The following is a 17,248-nucleotide window of genomic DNA, read 5'->3' on the forward strand; positions in this document are numbered from 1 at the left end:
CTGTATTGCAATCATGAATCCTTCCGTCTCACTGTATATATTGCCTTTTCTTAGCCATGTGTTGGATTATTATTATTATTAGGAATATTACTATGTTGTGCGTGTGCATGTTTATCAAATATATCGATCAATTAGAACTCAAAACTGATCCTGTTGAGTAAAAAGAGAGCAGAAACATTTCTTTCAGTGAACAAAAGAAGAATGTGGACATACAGATTGCAAACTATGGTCAGTAACTTCTCCATCGTTTTCTGGCTGACCACAAAAACAGTTATCAGGCGTCTGATTTGATCCATTATAAATGGTTTTGGAAACCTGCGACTATGGAAACAATGCGTTTGTTTATAAATAAATCTTCTGCTACCAGTCGCGATTTTCTTTATTTACTTTTCACACGACGCGTTTCGGGAAATAAACCCATTTTTCAAGTGCGTCTTTTGTGCGTGGAAGACCTATGATGTTACCTCTGTGGACTGCTTGTAAGAAAATCTTTGTAATTGTTTTGCTTATGTAAGATATTTTCATTGTTTAAAGTGTACACCAAGTTGTGTTTGATGTTTAGTGTGTGTGAGACTCTCCAAAAATGGACGAGTAAAAAATTGTAACTACAAAATTTTGTAAACTTCGCTATTAACTTCACAAAGAGATCGATAACCAATTAAAAAATCGAGTTTTTATTATACAGGGTGCTCCATTGATAGTGACCTGACCAAATATCTCACGAAATGGGCATCAAACGAAAAAACTGCGAGGAACGAAACTCGTCTAGCTTGAAGGGGGAAACCGGATGGCGCTATGGTTGGCCCACTAGATGGCGCTTCCATAAGTCAAACGGACATCAACTGCGTTTTTTTTTTTTAAATAGGAACGCCCATTTTTATTACATATCCGTGTAGTACGTAAAGAAATATGAGTGTTTTAGTTGGACCACTTTTTTCGCACTCGCTGTTGAGAGGAATGTCGTTATACTTACTGCCAAATGCATTGACGTTGACGGACATCATTTTGAGTATTTATTGCATTAACGTGGTATTTACAGGTAATCACGCTGTAACAGCATGCGTTCTCATAAATGATAAGTTCACAAAGGTACATGTATCATATTGGAACAACCGAAATAAAATGTTCAAACGTACCCACGTTCTGTATTTTAATTTAAAGAAACCTACCTGTTACCAACTGTTCGTCTAAAATTGTGAGCCGTATGGTTGTGACTATTACAGCGCCATCTATCACAAAGCGGACAAAGTAGTCCAACTAAAACATTCATATTTCTTTACACGAATGTGTAATAAAAAATTGGGGTACCTATTTAAAAAAACGCAGTTGATATCCGTTTGACCTATGGCAGCGCCATATAGCGGGCCAACCATAGCGCCATCTGGTTTCCCCCTTCAAGCTAGACGAGTTTCGTTCTTTGTAGTTTTTTCGTTTGACGCTCATTTCGTGCGATATTTGGCTCGGTCACGATCAATGGACCACCCTGTATATTCCAATAAAGTCAACTAAATGAATCAGACTCTCACATATCGATAACACAACACAGAAAGGCATAATACACACAAAAAACGCACCTGAAAATGGGACTCATTTCCCGAAACACGTCGTGTGAAAGGTAAATAAAGAAAATCGTGACTGATAGCAGAAGATTTATTTATAAAGAAACCTACAGATTTCAGGAGCTCGTACAAGACGGCGATCAATATTTGCTATTTATTCTTATTAACCCGCGGCCCCACAGTCTGTTAGAGTGTGAGGAACGTGTTTCGCATTAGCTTTGCATTTCCCTAAATCTTCGCCTAAAATCTTAAGACGCACATCACGATTCGAGTCAGGTTCTTCTGATACCGCACGCACAGTTACGTGGCGGCCTTCTTGCAAAAGCTGCCTCGCACGCTCCACGTCTGAGTCGCTGTGTGCTGCAGACGGCCGACAAGCTCCGGGATCGTCTTGCACTGAATCTCTGCCTTCGCGAGACATTTTATGTCACTCGAAAACGTTACTTCTCGAAAGCCCGTCGCATGTGTGAACTTGCTTAATCGTTGTGCACGTTTCACTCGAGGTTTTCCCGAGCCTGACGCAGACCTTACAGTTCACTCCTTGCTCACAGTCAGCCTCCACTGTGTCACCGTCTCTAATGCGCCAAGAACCCAAACAGTGTGGTGCAAAGCACAGTCATACCACCTAGCGAGTCTGTGCGGAAACATGGCCGAGGTCATTTCGAAAACGCACACATACCAGGTAACATAAAAACAACAATTCTTCCTTCTTAACACTGCAAACAAAAAATAAGCTGTCCTGTTAACTTTTTTGGCGAAGGGAGTAAATACACAGAAGCGCCAAACAAACTGGTATGGGCGTCCGTATTCAAGTAAGAGATATGTAAACAGGCAGAATACAGCTCTGCGGTCGGCAACGCCTGTATAAGACAAGTGTGTGGCGCAATTGTTAGATCGGTTACTGCTGCTACAGTGGCAGGTTACCAAGATTTAACCCATTACTGGCCAAAACTCTATCGGATCATTTTTTGCAAATTTTTATACATAAATACGTTACACTGAGTGATTAATTGAATAAAAAGTTGTTTTGAAAATTTTCAGTTTATTAGAACAAAACCTACAGACCGTTCCATTTTTGGGACATTGGCCAAATGCGCTATCCAAATTCGCAACTTTATTCTCCATGCATAATATTGTAAGAAGCAACACAAACAATAAATAAAGAATGTTTTAATATTATTGCATGTCTATTCAGTATGAAATGAAGCAAAACACTTGTCGTGTACACTAACATTGCACCTATCACAAATTTTTGTTGCAGTAAGCACGTCTCTTCTGTGTTTTACTTGGCACAATGAAATGATTTCCTGGATCTGGTCGTACATCTGTGCTCACCCGTCCTCCCATCAATTTGCTTCCTTGTGGTCCTCTGCGTTTTGGTACTGATCCTGTTTTCTTTGATAGGTAAAAGATCACTATTCTCCGTCGGACATCCACAAGTGAGAGCTTCTCATTAGAGTTACAAATTTGGTATGCACGCCATGTGTTGCTACGCAGATATCTATCATCTGTGTGAATAATGCCCACCACCATTTCTTTGACCTTATCCTCGTCCTATAAAGTGATATCTGCTTGTCCAGTAGATCTACGCCACCCATATGGGTATTGTTTTCTTCAATGAGATGTGGCATTGTAACAGATATATCCTTTTTCTTTGCCCGTGAGTATCTTTTAGTAGAACTCAGAGCAGTAACAGTACTGTAATTAGTCGCTACACATACTGGTTTGTTGTGACTCCATTTCACAACCAGAACTTCGTTCTCTTTGTCAAAGATGTAGTCATAGAATCCCCGTTGCTTTTCTTTTGCCATTCTTTTCGAGTCAGTCACAGAACATGCATTAGTTCGGATCTCTCTTATTGTCCCTGTAGCTTTCATTTTACTCTTTCCGAGTGTGATGAGTGTGTCAACACTGGTGAAAAAGTTGTCACAGAAAAGCTTATAATTCGGATGCTCTGATTCTGGAATCATGCTGGTTAGTTCATTTACTGCCCTTGCACCTAAAGGCTCCTGTTTCTTGTCAGTCTTGCCACAGTATGGCGAAAAATTATAAAGAAAGCCATTGGAACTTGTAAGACACCAAATTTTATATCCAAATTTGATAGTGTAAGTCCACGCGGTATGTTTTTATCCTGTTGGAATCGTAAAATTTGAATAGAATATGAAAAAAAGCAGATATGAAGAACGTAAAATGCAATTCTTCTCTGTTTAATAACTCTATACAAGAATAGGGCACATCAACAATAAATGATAGTGTAACATGCCACTGTCCCATTATTGGGACGCATAAAATTATCGATACTGCACTTACTTAAAAAAATCTGAAGTATACTTAATCTTATGCGGACATCCGTATGTTCATAACAAACACGTCCAGACAACTAAATCGCAGCTCATTGTCGTCCAGGAACTACCAGCAGACATACAGTGCTGCCAAGTGAGAGAACAAAAATTCGGCAAGATTATAATTTTCCTGACGTGAAGTACTCAGGAAAAAGTTATTTATTTTACATTTACAGGTATTATAGCAGTTAGTTGATCCTACAGGTGCAACAATAAAGGCTAAAAGCTCCATTGCTCACGTACGTAGAAATACGTAAAATATACGCGTCCCAAAAAAGGGACAATGGCAAGTAATGGGTAAAGTTAGTTTGTACAGACGTCGCACAAGCGATTGGACACAGCATCTACGAGGTAGCGACGAAGTCGGGATTTTCAAGTACGGTCATTTCACGAGTGTACCGTGCATATCAGGAATCCAGTCAAATATCAAATCTCCGACATCGCTGCGGCCAGATCCTGCAGGAACGGGACAAATTACGACTCAAGAGAATCGTTCAACGTGTCAGAAGTGCAACCCTTCCGCAAATTGCTGCAGATTTGAATGCTGGACCATCAACAACAGTCAGCGTGCGATCCATTCAGCGAAACATCATCAATACGGGCTTTCGGAGCGGAAGGCGCACTGGTGTACCCTCGATGCCTCCACGACACAGAGCTTTACGCCTCGCCTGGGCCCGTCAACACCGACATTGGACTGTTGATGACTGGAAACATGTTGCCTGGTCGGACGAGTCTCGTTTCAAACTGTATCGAGCGGATGGACGTGTACAGGTATGGAGACAACCTCGTGGAACCATGGACTCTGCATATCAGCAGGGGAATTTTCAAGCTGGTGGAGGATATGTAATTGTGTGGCGCGTTTGCAGTTGCAGTGATATGCGACTTCTGATATGTCTAGATATGTCTCTGACAGGTGACACCTACGTAAGCACCCTGTCTGATCATCTGCATCCACTGATGTCCATTGTGCATTCCGACGGTCAATTCCAGCAGGACAATGCGACACCCCTCACGTCTAGAATTGCTACGTGGTGGCTGCAGGCACACTCTTCTGAGTTCAAACACTTCCGCTGGCCACCAAACTCCCGAGACATGAACATTATTGAGCATGTCTGCGATGCCTTGCAACGTCTGTTCGGAAGAGATCTCCACCCCTCTTACTGTTACGGATTTATGGACAACCCTGCAAGGCCCGCATCTCGTGGTCGTGCGGTAGCGTTCTCGCTTCCCACGCCCGGGTTCCCGGGTTCGATTCCCGGCGGGGTCAGGGATTTTCTCTGCCTCGTGATGGCTGGGTGTTGTGTGCTGTCCTTAGGTTAGTTAGGTTTAAGTAGTTCTAAGTTCTAGGGGACTGATGACCATAGATGTTAAGTCCCATAGTGCTCAGAGGCATTTGAACCATTTGAACCAACCCTGCAGGATTCACGGTGTGAGTTCCCTCCGGCACTACTTCAGACAATAGTCGAGTCCATGCCACGTCGTGTTGCGGCACTACTGCGTGCTCGCGAGGGCCCTACACGACATTAGTGTGGTGTACCAGTTTCTTCGTCTCTTCAGTGTAGTTACCTTATGCAATTAGGTTGCGTGGTATAATAGCTAGGAAAATAGCTGCTTCATATGCACGAGGTTGTGGTTTCGAATCTCGTCAGGTGCAGTAACAATCTTTTATTTCTAAATCTTTTTCGAAATGACTCTGATCATCATTCTTGTTCAGTTAATTGATTTAAATGTAATTTTTTATTGCATTCCTCTGTCACATAATTTTAATCATAATATCAACTTCTGCAGTTGCTCTTATTTTTCTTCCTATCGTTCCTTCTCCACTTGAAATCTAGGTTCATGTGTTTTTAATTAAAATTAATTTTATGTATTAATTTCGAATTAATTTCTTGTTTTATCACCCTGTTTTTTCGTCTTTGTTATTGCGCTTATTATGTCTGTTTATCATTTTGCTTGAATTCCGTTTTATTCATAAACTCGTCTTTCATTTAAATTTTCATCTGCGTCATTTTGTCCCTAGTGCTACAGGTATTTAGGTTACGTTTTAAATGTTTGTGTGACGATTGTCATGCAAAAAAATGCGCATCTTGTAACAAAAACAAATTTTCACAGTATTGTGCAAATATAAATAAATTATTTCGCCTTTTTTTAACTGATAGATCGGAATTCTGAAATATATGATCATTATAATAGATGAAAATACTTATATTCATATGCACAAAAATTCCTACTGGAAAAAGAATTAAATTAAAAAAAAGTAACAAATGAAAAAGTTCATGCAGTGGTTAAAATGATGTGACAAAGGAATAGAAAAAAAAATACATTTAAACCAACTAACTGAATAAAAATAATGATTGAAGTAGTTTCGATAAAGATTTAAACATAAAAAAACGTACCGCACCTGTCGAGATACGAACCTACAACCTGCAGTATGTGAAGCTCTTATCCTATGCATCATACCACGCAGAAAATGATTCAAATGGCTCTGAACACTATGGGACTTAACATCTGAGGTCATCAGTCCCCTAGAACTTAGCACTAGTTAAACCTAACAAACCTAAGGACATCACACACATCCGTGCCCGACGCAGGATTCGAACCTGCGACCGTAGCAGTCGCGCGGTTCCTGACTGAGCGCCTAGAACCGCTAGACCACCGCGGCCGGCAACTAGGCTAAAAGAACGCAACTTTTTATTTACCGCTACTGACAAGGGAACCTCCCCATCGCACCCCCCTCAGATTTAGTTATAAGTTGGCACAGTGAATAGGCCTTGAAAAACTGAACACAGATCAATCTAGAAAACAGGAAGAAGTTGTGTGGAACTATGAAAAAAATAAGCAAAATATACAAACTGAATAGTCCATACGTAAGATATGCAACATAAAGCAAGTACAACCAAGGAGCGTAAAAAAAAAAAAAGGAGCGTCGTGGTCTCAGGGTTAGCGTGCGCAGCTGCGGAGTGAAAGGACCTTGGTTCAAGTCTTCCCTGGAGTGAAAAGTTTAATTTTTTATTTTTAGTTTATGTGACAAAGTCTTATGTTTTCATCACTTTTTTGGGAGTGATTATCACATCCACAAGAAAACCTAAATCTGCCAAGGTAGAAGAATCTTTTTACCCATTCGCCAAGTGTGCAAGTTAGGTGGGTCGACAACATATTCCTGTCATGTGACGCACATTCCGTCACCAGTGTCGTATAGAATATAGCAGACGTGTTTTCCTGTGGAGGAATCGGTTGACCTATGACCTTGCGATCAAATGTTTTCGGTTCCCATTGGAGAGGCACGTCCTTTCGTCTACTAATCGCACGGTTTTGCGGTGCGGTCGTAAACCACAGACACTAAACTTATTACAGTGAACAGAGACGTCAATTAACGAACGGACAGATCATAACTTTGCGAAAACAAAATTTTACTCAAGGGAAGACTTGAACCAAGGACCCCACGTTCCGCAGCTGCTTACGCTAACCACGCGACCACGGCGCTCGTGTACTCACACTATCCTTGATCTTGCCTATCTTGCGCATGGACTACTCAGTTTGTATATTTTGATTATTTTTTTCATAGTTCCACGCAACTTCTTCCTGTTTTCTCGATTGATCTGTGTTCAGTTTTTCAAGGCCTATCCACTGTGCCAACTTATAACTAAATCTGAGGGGGGTGCGATGGGGAGGTTCCCTTATGAGTATGACAGAAAATTCCGAATTTCCGTTTTTTTTCCAATTACTCGCAAACCTGGGCCCACCTGAGTGAATGTGTGCAGTGTGTGATACTGGGATCATAATCCACATCGCCGTATAGATAGTTTCAAAAAGTCGATCCCGCCGCTAGGGACCTCCCCCTGTTAGATCGTACGAAAGTCCCAGGACGCCGTCAGAAGCTCTCTCCGCCCCTGACTTGCAACGGGCCCGCTGCGCTGGCATCCCACTCTCTCTCTCTCTCTCTCTCTCTCTCTCTGTCTGTGTGTACCGCCTAACAGGTGCCGCTCTCCTTGCTGTGGAGTTCGTTGCCCGCAAGGGTCGGCGCTGCCTCACGTCGGCAAAGCGAGCGCAAGGCTTCAGCACGGCGTGGGACGGGAACTGGGCCACCGGTCCCAGTTCGAACCCCGCGTCAGCAACTGCACGTGGTTTACTTTGCCGTGTGCAGCCTGTGGCACCAAACGGTATTCCGACTCTCTCGTAGCATACGGCTGGTACCGCAGCTGCTCTGAAATGTCCGCCCAGGTGGCCAGAAACTCAGCTCTGCATTTCGCAGTTATTCAAACGATTTTGCACTGCTTAAAAGTAAACTAAACTGAGGAACCAAGGATAATGATACACCTGTCTAATATCCTGCAGGGCCCCCGCGAGCACGCAGAAGTGCCGCGACACGATATGCCATCTACTCGACTAATGTCTGAAGTAGTGCTGGAGGGGATTGAGACCATGAATCCTGTAGGGCTGTCCATAAATCAGTAAGAGTACGAGGGGGTGGAGATCTCTTCTGAACAGCACGTTGCAATGCTCAATATGTTCATCTGTGGGGAGTTTGCTGGCCAGCAGAATTGTTTCCTGGAGCCACTCTGTGGCAATTTTTGACGTGAGGGGTGTCGCATTGTCCTACTGGAATTTCCCAAGTCGCAATCCACAATCGTCACGAATGGATGCAGGTAATCAGACAGGATGCTTACGTATGTGTCACCTGTGACAATCGTATCTAAACGTATCAGAGGTTCCACATCACTCCAACTGTACACGCCCCAAACCATTACAGAGCCTACACGAGCTTGAACAGTCCTCTGCTGACATGCAGGGTCCATGGATTCATGAGGTTGTCTCCATACCCGTACACGTCCATCCGCTCGATAAAATTTGAAACGAGACTCTTCCGACCAGGAAACATGTTTCCAGTCATCAACAGTCCAATGTCAGTGTTGCGGACCCAGGCGAGACATAAAGGTTTGTGTCGTGCAGTCATTGAGGCTATACGAGTGGGCCTTCGGCTCCGAAAGCCCGTATCGATGATGTTTGGTTGAATGGTTCGCACGCTGACACTTGTTGATGGCCCAGCACTGAAATCTGCAGCAATTTGCGGAAGGGTTGCACTTGTGTCACATTGAACATTCTCTAGAGTCGTCGTTGGTCCCGTTCTTGCACGATGTTTTTCCAGCCGCAGCTATGCCGGACATTTGATGTTTTACCGGATTCCTCCTATTCGAGCGAGGTGGCGCAGTGGTTAGACACTGGACTCGCATTCGGGAGGACGACGGTTCAATCCCGCGTCCGGCCATCCTGATTTAGGTTTTCCGTGATTTCCCTAAATCACTCCAGGCAAATGCCGGGATGGTTCCTCTGAAAGGGCACGGCCGACTTGCTTCCCCTTTCTTCCCCTAATCCGATGAGACCGATGACCACGCTGTCTGGTCTCCTTCCCCAAAACCAACCAACCAACCTGATATTCATGGTACACTCGTGAAGTGGTCGTGCTTGAAAATCCCCACTTCGTCGCTACCTTGGAGATGCAGTGGCATGCGTCTTCAAATACAGAGATAAGTAAACAGGCACAATACGGCGCTGCGGTCGGCAATGCCTACATGAGACAGCAAGTATCTGGCGTAGTTGTTATATTGGTTACTGCTGCTACAATGGCAGGTTATCAACATTTAAGTGAGTTTGAACGTGGTGTTATAGTCGGCGCACATGCGCGAACGCTAACCACTTTTTTTTTCTTTAACATACAGAGCGTACATAACGTCGTGGAACACTTACAATTATTTATCGCACAAAAACTAAACATTGCACTGAGGTCATACATACTGCGTTTTGAAGAGAATCTCCGAAAGCTTTTTTTTTATTTTTATTTTTTTAATACAAACATTCGATATGTGAACCACGACTGATGTGGGAGACGTCAATACGGTAATCGAATTCTCGCCATACCCGTCCCAGCATGGCATCGTCGACTGTGAGCAGTCGCTCGCTTCCCGTATTCTCTCCCGGAGCTCTGCTACATCACGTGGTAGAGGCGGTACACACACCAGATCTTTAATGTGTCCCCACAGAAAAAAGTCACACGGAATGAGCTCTGGTGATCGGGGAGGCCATTTCACGAACTCCAACAAACAGAAAGCTTGCTCCGCACCTGAACCCGCCTCGTTTGCGACTAGCGCTGACTACCGGAAAATTACCAAACTACGCTGGGGGGGGGGGGGGGGATATACATGAAGGAACACTTTCAGGGTTTCTCTTCAAAATGAGAAATGTATGATATCTATACAATGTTTGGTTCTTGTGCAATAAATAATTGAAAAAGTTCCCGGATTTTATGTACACCCTGTATTGTTCGTTATTGTTACTTGCACTTGTTCGGGGCGGACGTCCCATGACACCCGTTAAAGTTCGCCTTTGATCTATTCACTCGTTTTTTTCTTACATAGGGCAGCTAACCCTCTGACCGAACACGCTGAGTTACCGTGCCAGTCAGCACCTGATCACAACGACTCATTGTCCGCATCTCGTGGTCGTGCTGTAGCGTTCTCGCTTCCCACGCCCGGGTTCCCGGGTTCGATTCCCGGCGGGGTCAGGGATTTTCTCTGCCTCGTGATGACTGGGTGTTGTGTGCTGTCCTTAGGTTAGTTAGGTTTAAGTAGTTCTGAGTTCTAGGGGACTGATGACCACAGATGTTAAGTCCCATAGTGCTCAGAGCCATTTGAACAACGACTGATTACGATCAGCACGTTCGCACAGACACATAAGCCACACAAGAGACGCATAAAACTTCTCTTGCCATTTTCTCGAAATTACCAGATTACTGCGCCTAACTACTTGAAAATCGTGTTGTTTTAATGGCCTACCAGAAGCGCACAACGTCTGAAGTAGATCCGTGATCCCACCGTCATCGCCTGCCCTTGCTAGTGCAAGGGGCCAGAGTCCACACAATCTCGTTAAGGCCAGTACTACACTATCAAATTTTCTCCACGAAAAAATTTGATCAAATATTCATGTTATTTCTTTGGGCAATATCTCAGACGTGGCCGACATTGACGATTACACCGTTATCAAATATTTCGGGACAGTTACTTTAGAACAACCAACGGCCCTGCCGCTGTGGCAACACCGGTTCCCGTCAGATCACGAAAGTTAAGCGCTGTCGGGCTGGGCTAGCAGTTGGATGGATGACCGTCCGGTCTGCCGAGCGCTGTAGACAAGCGGGGTGCACTCAAGCCCTTGTGAGGAAAACTGGGGAGCTACTTGATTGAGAAGTAGCGGCTCCCGTCTCGTAAACCGACAAAACGGCCGGGAGAACGATGTGCTGACGACACGGCCCTTCCACATCGGCATCTGGTGACGCCTGCAGGTTGAGGATGACACGGCGGCCGGTCGATACCGTTGGGCCTTCCGAGACCTGTTTAGACGAAGGGTTGGGTGTTTCTTTTTTTTTTTACTTGATAATGGCCCACGAAGATTTGTTACTACGCTCTGCAGTTGCGTATACTAAAATTCCATTTAATGCATGCGAACTAGACACGATTTTTATGTTCTTTGACATCAGGTGCTGTTTATTCCTACATAGCCGCTGTTTATTCCTATAAAAGGCTTTCTGCCTTGCCCTCACTTCTGCGATGTACGTGTACCTATCGAGTTACTCTTTCCCGGCTGCAATATTCATTACTCTATCATTTTTGCCTGTGACGCTTTAGACGGCCTCTGTGGCCGAGCGGTACTAGGCGCTTTAGTCCGGAACCGCGCTGCTACTACGGTCGCAGGTTCGAATCCTGCCTCGGTCATTGCTGTGTGTGATGGCCTTAGGTTAGTTAGGTTTAAGTAGTTATAAGTGTAGGGCACTGATGACCTCAGATGTTAAGTCCCATAGTGGTTACAACCATTTGAACCATTTTTGTGTCGCTTTATTGTTTATATGCACATCTTAAGTTCCAGTACATTCAGCACAAAACCTCAATTCCTGTTCTGTTCAAGCAACCACCGCTGGATCATCTACGATTCGTGTAGTGCTAATTTTCTGCCCTTGACAAACAATAACACTTCTGTAATCCCTTTTCAGTTAACAAATAAGTATCGGTGGTGATAATGTAGTTGCCGTACATCTTTCCTGTTTCTGACTTCAAATACAAATGTGTCAGTGCAGATTATTCTAATTCACTGTGCAGAAAAGACGGTGGACTTCCATGTCCCTGTCTAAATAAGGAACGCTATTATATTTCATGCCACATTACACAAGGCCTTTCCATATTTATAGCTCCACAGTAATCTCCGAAATACGGCATTCTTTGTTTTTTGTAATCGTTTTGCAGTGTGTTTACTTTATACGCGCCAGCCGCTTAGCGACGTTGCAGAAAAACGGTGGCACTTTTCGTGACTCCTCGTCTTAGGCTCTGGTCAAAGCAAGGAGGCGAGATTTCTGCTCACAGTAAACACAAGGAGATCGCACCAAATCTAAAAAAAAAAATAGTTCAAATGGCTCTGAGCACTATGGGACTTAACTGCTAAGGTCATCAGTCCCCTAGAACTTAGCACTAGTTAAACCTAACTAACCTAAGGACATCACACACATCCATGCCCGAGGCAGGATTCGAACCTGCGACCGTAGCAGTCGCGCGGTTCCTGACTGCGCGCCTAGAACCGCTAGACCACCGAGGCCGGCGCACCAAATCTAAGTCGATGCGCTAGATCTGATCAGACTCATTTGACTAAAAATAACATTTGACAATAGGTCAATGTTACACTACGTCAAATACAGGGTTACTGTAAATGATGGGCCTATTTTCAAAAATTCGTATGTATTGAAGTAGAAATCCAAAATGAACAAGCTTCATATCAATGAAAAGAGGAAGTTTCAAAGTTTCCCGGCGATGGCGGCTGGTAGAGTTCGCGCGGCAATGGGGCCGTCATTCCAAATGCCTCTGAGCACTATGGGACTTAACTTCTGAGGTCATCAGCCTCCTATAAGTTAGAACTTCTCTCTTTTTTTTCCGTCAGTCTACTGACTGGTTTGATGCTGCCCGCCACGAATTCCTTTCCTGTGCTAACCTCTTCATCTCAGAGTAGCACTTGCTACCTACGTCCTCGATTATTTGCTTGACGTATTCCAATCTCTGTCTTCCTCTACAGTTTTTGCCCTCTACAGCTCCCTCTAGTACCGTGGAAGTCATTCCTTCATGTCTTAGCAAGTGTCCTATCATCCTGTCCCTGCTCGTTATGAGTGTTTTCCACATATTCCTTTCCTCTCCGATTCTGCGCAGAACCTCCTTATTCCCTACCTTATCAGTCCACCTAATTTTCAACGTCTATAGCACCACATCTCAAATGCTTCGTTCCGGTTTTCCCACAGTCCATGTTCCACTACCATACAATGCTGTACTCCAGACGTACATCCTCAGAAATTTCTTCCTCAAATTAAGGCCGGTATTTGATATTAGTAGACTTCTCTTGGCCAGAAATGCCTTTTTTGCCATAGCGAGTCTGCTTTTGATGCCCTCCTTGCTCCATCCCTCATTGGTTATTTTACTGCCTAGGTAGCACAATTCCTTAACTTCATTGACTTCGTGACCATCAATCCTGATGTTAAGTTTCTCGCTGTTCTCATTTCTACTACTTCTCATTACCTTCGTCTTTCTCCGATTTACTCTCAGACCATACTGTGTACTCATTAGACTGTTCATTCCGTTCAGCAGATCATTTAATTCTTCTTCACTTTCACTCAGGACAGCAATGTCATCAGCGAATCGTATCATTGATATCCATTCACCTTGTATTTTAATTCCACTCCTGAACCTCTCTTTTATTCCCATCATTGCTTCCTCGATGTACAGAGTGAAGAGTAGGAGCGAAAGGCTACAGCCTTGTCTTACACCCTTCTTAATACGAGCACTTCGTTCTTGATCGTCCACTCTTGGTTGGTGTACATATTGTATATGACCCGTCTCTCCCTATAGCTTACCCCTACTTTTTTCAGAATCTCGAACAGCGTGCACCATTTTATATTGTCGAACGCTTTTTCCAGGTCGACAAATCCTATGAAAGTGTCCTGATTTTTCTTTAGCCTTGCTTCCATTACTAGCCGGAACGTCAGAATTGCCTCTCTCGTCCCTTTACTTTTCCTAAAGCCAAACTGATCGTCACCTAGCGCATTCTCAATTTTCTTTTCCATTCTTCTGTATATTATTCTTGTAAGCAGCTTCGATGCATGAGCCGTTAAGCTGATTGTGCGATAATTCTCGCACTTGTCAGCTCTTGCCGTCTTCGGAATTGTGTGGATGATGCTTTTCCGAAAGTCAGATGGTATATCGCCAAACTCATATATTCTACACACCAACGTGAATAGTCGTTTTGTTGCCACTTCCCTTAATGATTTTAGAAATTCTGATGGAATGTTATCTATCCCTTCTGCCTTATTTGACCGTAAGTCCTTCAAAGATCTTTTAAATTCCGATTCTACTGTAATTACAAATTATTAAAATAATATGAAACAATATGAAAAAATTTGAAAGTTCCTCTTTTCATTAATATAAAGCTTTTTAATTTTGGATTTGTACTTCAACAAATGCGAAGTTTTGAAAATGTGTCCATCATTCAGAATAAGCCTGTATCTTTGGCAGACCAACTTTGTCAGACGTCTGCAACTGTTACATGTTTGTCGTGAGTTGGCACGGTGATGGTGTCAGCCCGCTCAGCTGGGCGGTAACGTGCTCGCCTCCCATGCACTGGACCTGAGTTCGATTTCCCGACCGGATCGGCGATTTCCTCCACTCGTGGACTGCGTATTGAGTTGTCATCATCTTTAACATCGGCCTCAAATCGCCGAATGTTGCGCCGAATCAAATAAGACTTGCACTTGGCGGCCATACCCGAATGGGACATTCAACCTGTAATGGTACTTGAATTACGTAACCATTATGGTACCTCACCTGAACCTCTCGATACCAGTAATATTCTACTGTATTTCTGTTAACTACTTAACATATTTCTGAGACAACATTCAGATTTGATTTCATTTGTGATACATCGATATGTTTATATTACAATGATATTATTCTTGTGTGTATTGTGTCCCTATGATCTTTGACGTACTTGTAACTCTGATTTTTGGGCGCGTAAGCGATAGTTAGTTTATGGTTAGTTGTTGAGTTGTTAGAGAGTCGGACCTTGAAAAAGTCAAGTCGTGGACGTCATGTTGGAAAGACGCATATTGTCGTCAGCTTATAAAATGTGAACTTTAACAGTGACTGTGAGGAAGATGTTTTCAAGTATGTTTTGTATTGTGAAGTGATGTTTTGTGTTTACGTGATATTGCAATTAAAAGGAATTGTAACTTAAATTCGGAGTGCTTATTATTTTTTTACATCACCATTGTCCAGTAAAAGTGTAATCTTCAAGAATGGTTTGTGAAGCGCATCTACAAAACTTTTGAATATAGCAGAATAAAACCTAGGGCTCTTTGCATCCGAGCTTGGAAACATAACCACCTAGATTTTCAACGATTGAGCCATGATTTTAAGACGAGACCAGCGTGGGAAACACAAAAAGGTGAGTGCCTAGTTTTTTCATTATTACATGAAATGACTATTAACTGTGCTCTAATGACACCTGCCACATAATATGACTGGTGTTGCCCGAAAATGCAGTATTTAGCAGCGTGAGCAACACCACAATCGTTATTAAAATGCTGACCTTTGTTGTCATAGGGTTGTTAGAAGCCCAACAATGGCATACGAACGTTTCTTTTTTACCGTCGCAGTAACCGCACTTATGTCTCGTTAAGCTCCCGACACAGTTCCTGCAGCGTCGCTAGGGAAAGAAACCTTGAAGTTATTGTGTGAGTTATTCTTTTTTCTTTCTTTGCAGAATCCTGTCAGCAGCGCGGGGCAGCCGAGGCGGAGGTGGCGCCGCGCCGCCATCATGCGGCGCCGCTGCGAACAACACCGTCGCTTACAGGTAGCGCTCTCTTCCACTTACGACGGTACACGATGGGTTGTAGCCGGAACGATACGGAATTTCCCCGTTTTGTTCCGGGTACGGTGCAAACATTTAACCGCACGACAAATGTACCGATTTTGAACATGAGGCATAGTGACATAGTTTTTAACCTTCGAGTACCAAATTTTACGACGCAGATTACGCTCTCCATGTTAGGGTGCGCATGGGATGGGACTTGAAACTCTGCCGGCCGGCGTGGCCGAGCGGTTCTAGGCGCTACAGTCTGGAACCGCGCTACCGCTACGGTCGCAGGTTCGAATCCTGCCTCGGGCATGGATGTGTGTGATGTCCTTAGGTTAGTTAGGTTTAAGTAGTTCTAAGTTCTAGGGGACTGATGACCTCAGAAGTTAAGTCCCATTAAAAAAAAAAAAATACTTGAAACTCTCAGGGTGAGACGGATGTGACGTCCGAAGCAGAACTGTGCTGTGTGCCGTCTAATAAGGGGGGTAGGACGTCAAACGCGCCGACTTGGAGCAGGAGAGGTACCACAGGACATTTTAATTTGCACTGTCTATACTTTTACAAATAAATTCATAAAACTTTGTCAGCATCACCAGCAAGGATTCAGGATTCACACTCTTAGCAGAGGAAGTTCGAAAACATAACGAAGTAATTTGTTTTTACAAGTGAAATTTCATCATTTTTTACACTTACTAATGGCAGCATTTGTTGCTATAGGTACACTTTTCTTCATAAGTAAGAGAGATTCTTCGATGAATTTTGCACAGCACACAAACCATACTTAAAGGTGTATGAAACTCTAGAATTTTCAACATCTATTAAAAACTGTCGTAAAATTTGAGGTAATAAAAAATGAAGTTTAAAATATAACAGCTCATTAATTTTTTCATAAGTTAAATAAATTCTAGAGTTGCATACACCTGTAAGTATGGTATGTGTTTTGTGCAAAATTGATCGAAGAATCTCTCTAACTTATGAAGGAAAGTGTACCTATAGCAACAAATGCAGGTATTCGTAAGTGAAAAAGTAATGAAATTTCGCACGTAAAAAAGAAAATTACTTCGTTATGTTTTCGAACTTCCACTGCAATGAGTGTGTATCCTGAATCCTTCCTGGTGATGCTGACAAAGTTTTATGAATTTATTTGTAAAAGTATAGACAGTGGAAATTAAAGTGGTGCCTCTCCTGCTCCAAGTCGGCCCGTTTGACGTCCTACCCCCCTTAACAAAGAGATCAGCAAAGCCCGGCTAGTTCTGGCTCGTTGGTCGACTTCGGCCTGTTCCTGTCTCGTGTCGATCGTTCCGAAGCTCTGCGAGCCGACACAGAAAGTTGAGTTGCAGCCATTGCGAAATGATCGTTGGTTTTTTTTTTTATTGCCAAAATATAAGTTTTATTACCGGCTCTTTTCAATTTCGA

The 17,248-nt window shown here is 43.3% G+C and overlaps 1 long non-coding RNA gene across 1 annotated transcript in view; it reads left to right on the forward strand.

Annotated features, from left to right (window-relative positions):
- LOC124720494 overlaps window positions 1-15,829 on the forward strand; it is a 137,773-nt gene extending 121,944 nt beyond the window's left edge. The window contains exon 3 of the long non-coding RNA XR_007006174.1: window positions 15,740-15,829. This is a non-coding gene — a long non-coding RNA (uncharacterized LOC124720494). The remainder of the gene's footprint in view (window positions 1-15,739) is intronic.
- Window positions 15,830-17,248: the final 1,419 nt, after the last annotated feature.

This window comes from Schistocerca piceifrons, chromosome 11 (genome assembly GCF_021461385.2).
Source record: "Schistocerca piceifrons isolate TAMUIC-IGC-003096 chromosome 11, iqSchPice1.1, whole genome shotgun sequence".
Lineage (NCBI taxonomy): Eukaryota > Metazoa > Arthropoda > Insecta > Orthoptera > Acrididae > Schistocerca > Schistocerca piceifrons.